This window comes from Etheostoma cragini, chromosome 2 (assembly GCF_013103735.1).
Source record: "Etheostoma cragini isolate CJK2018 chromosome 2, CSU_Ecrag_1.0, whole genome shotgun sequence".
Taxonomy (NCBI): domain Eukaryota; kingdom Metazoa; phylum Chordata; class Actinopteri; order Perciformes; family Percidae; genus Etheostoma; species Etheostoma cragini.
In genome coordinates, this window is record NC_048408.1 from 4,660,510 (window position 1) to 4,663,678 (window position 3,169).

The following is a 3,169-nucleotide window of genomic DNA, read 5'->3' on the forward strand; positions in this document are numbered from 1 at the left end:
TCTCTCTCTCTCTCTCTCTCTCTCTCTTACTGCAATAAAAATCGCCTCATGTTCTTTCCAGTGCCAAATGTTAAGGGTATGAGTTGTCATTATGTTAGATCACATCAGTATTTTATGTCTAATTGAATTGCTTTGGTAATGTGAGACTGCTAAAGGGTCTGCCCCTCCACTACTTCAGTGTACGGTATGGTGTCTCTTCACCTTCCCAGGATCGCCACTAGATTAGGCCAGAGTATGCTGATACAGTATACAATACTAATAATACATTCAGTTTGCAATGCACTTTATATTTACGCTAATCCCAAAGTGCTAGATGATAAAACAGGTAAATGCTAAAAATAAAAACACATGGAGAGCATGAAATATAAACAAAATAAACAAAAACAATAAGGAAAAGAGCAAGAGTTCAATCAAAAGCTTTCCTACAAAGGTGGGTTTTAAATATACTGCCTTCAAATTGTTGTCTTTTTTTTAAATAAAGACAATGCAGAGATATATGATCTTTGTTCATCTTGTAATATCCAATGATGGTCTGGTCCTTATGCTTTTCTTCAGGTACTCAGAGAGCACTTTAATAAATCTACAGGTTTTTAGTGTCTGAAATACACCTATTTCATGTCATGATAATGTTTGCCCTTTGTAAGGATTCTGATTAGAGTAATGGAAAAGGGTACAAAAGAGACTTGCTACAATGATACAAAAAACAGTAGAAAATTGTGAACCTTATTAGTATTTAGTGATGCTTGACTGCAATTTCTAAGCCAGCCCTGCAAAACATCTCCCCCACCTTTATCCGAGAGGGATGCAAAGCTACACACACCACTAGGGGATCAATTAAACCTCTCTCTTCTACTCTTACACCTCTTCAAATCAGGAGGGGAGGATTTCAAACGGCATGCCCCCTTTTCCCCCTCTCCTAACCCAATTAAGACCATCTTCAAAAGAGTGTGTTAACAACTTTAGTGGGGGTAAAGATGTAGCTTCTCCCCTGAACCGTGGCATGGTCTACCGTGCTTCTTATTCCAGCCACTGAGGGGGAGTCTTATAACATAGGGAAATGAAGCTGAAGGGAATGCGAGCAAAGCCATAGTTCTGAGTGAGAAGGCTAGTGAGCTCGTTCTTTAGTTGTGTTTGTGTTTCAGTAATATCATGAGAAATCACAAATTGACGTGGACAGTTTTTGCAGGAGTCCCATCCGGCTCAATTTTAAAAAGAGTTTGGTAATGTTGCTGTTGTGGCTGGAACATATGGAGAATGTCCTTAATAAAATGTTTTTTGTATTGTTTTTGTAATCTGTCATTCAGATATTTCATATACTGTATATTCAGTGGTCATCCAAATGAACAACGACATTTCCTGAAGATGTTTTTGATGTGTGACAAGTACAATTTTTCGGCCTATAGTCAAATTCATACATTTTTTCAGCTCCAACCAGATCCAAACAATGAAGGTTTTGTTCGGTTCAAGAGTTGTGACTCCCATGCAGTTTCACAGGGCTCCTGTCTAATGCTCATATGTGAGATGGAAGTTTTCAACAAGAAAGATTACCATTGTTACAACTTGCAGGCATTGCATGCTATCACACTAAAGCTAGTAACAATATTCACACTGAATAATAGTCACCATTGTTGTCATCTATCATACCATGTCGTTGCCAACAGAGGATGAATGATGTTATTGAAGTTAAACGAATGTTTCTGGTTATGATTTGGGAATTAGCAAATGAGCATTTAGCATTAAGTTACCTTGAATGGAATTGTTTTGCCGACAAAATCTACCACTGTTTACAATTTGTATTATGCATTACTTCCAGTCATGGTCATTGACATGAACTGCAGATGAGAACTGTTAAATACAGCAGTTTTCATAAATACGACAGTTCTTTTAATTATGTTGAAATAACGAAATGCTCGAATTTCAGTAGTGGGGAAGTTGTCCTTTATCATGTATAGTTTTTCAGAAAGATTAATGAAAAAAAACCTTGATGAGAAATAGTAGTGACAAGAAGTTGCTCCTGTTGTCTGAGTATGTGCTTAGCTGAGGCTAGTCTAACAGAAGCTAGCTTGCAAACATACCAGGATATCTGCTGTCTTTCTCATCCCATGTCAAAGGTACAGACTCAAAGATTGACATTGACTGTTTCAGGTCCGACAGTAAAGGTGTGAAGCAAATTTAAGAACTCTAACTGTGGCTGTGGTTCAAAGTAGCATGCTAGCTAGCTAAAGTGCTAGATTGAAAAAACACAGCTGGATTTTACTGGTTAAGTCCTGCTCCTAATTATTGTTGTTTGTGTACACTCAGCAAGGTAATAGCATGTTATCAGTTGCAGGGCTGCCAACTTTTCCAAAAACCTTGGAGTGAGATTTGGGTGGACAAACCATATTCTGCCGCGCACAAAGCAAATTATTTGGCTCTTTCAGCATCAATATCCTTCAGTGTTAAAATTGGGATCTGTTATAGGTGGGGCTCTCCCTACGGGGGTCTGGGGGAAAAAAAAATTGAAAAAAAACCCATTAAATGGCACTTTCTGGAGAGCTTTTTTTGCGAACAAATCTAGAAATCAAGTCTTACATGATGTGTGCAACACTGTAGGGTTAAGGACCTTTTTGTTGTTGTAGTATCAACAGGTTTTAGGGCATTCAGCATTTACATTATTTACATTATTAACTTCTTATGATATAAGAGCTGACCCAGACAATGTGCCAAACATAATGAGCCACATAAAGAGACAGTTGCATATGTCAACAACAGCCGAGAAGATTTGGGTCTGTGGTGAATAGGTCCAGGGGTCCCTGGTTTAGGGACCAGGGACCCAAAGTTATATTAATGTTGCGGGACCAACTAAGACCACTGAAATTCTAAAGAATGAGAACCACTGATTAACATAAATTCTAATCCTTTAACCTTTATGCCAAGGCTCAGTCATGTTTGGCCCTCGTCCTCTGGGCCCCACTTACTGTATTTACTTTTTGGAAAAATAAAGACTATTTGTTCATTTTATGAAACATTGAATGAATTATTTACAGTTACATTTAGAGATGCACCGAGGTTAGAGAAGCACCATAGCGGCCCAACGTTGCAGTATTGCATATATAGTATAGTATATAAAGTACATATATATATATATATATATATATATATATATTATTGTATTTGTAGTATAGTATAG

General features: G+C 37.5%; 2 long non-coding RNA genes across 2 annotated transcripts in view; one reads left to right on the forward strand and one right to left on the reverse strand.

Moving 5' to 3' along the window:
- LOC117936915 overlaps positions 1-3,169 on the reverse strand; it is a 672,281-nt gene that overhangs the window by 50,756 nt on the left and 618,356 nt on the right. The gene's annotated exons all lie outside the window — the stretch shown is intronic.
- LOC117936901 overlaps positions 1-3,169 on the forward strand; it is a 23,612-nt gene that overhangs the window by 8,649 nt on the left and 11,794 nt on the right. The window contains exon 2 of the long non-coding RNA XR_004655049.1: positions 314-325. This is a non-coding gene — a long non-coding RNA (uncharacterized LOC117936901). The remainder of the gene's footprint in view (positions 1-313; positions 326-3,169) is intronic.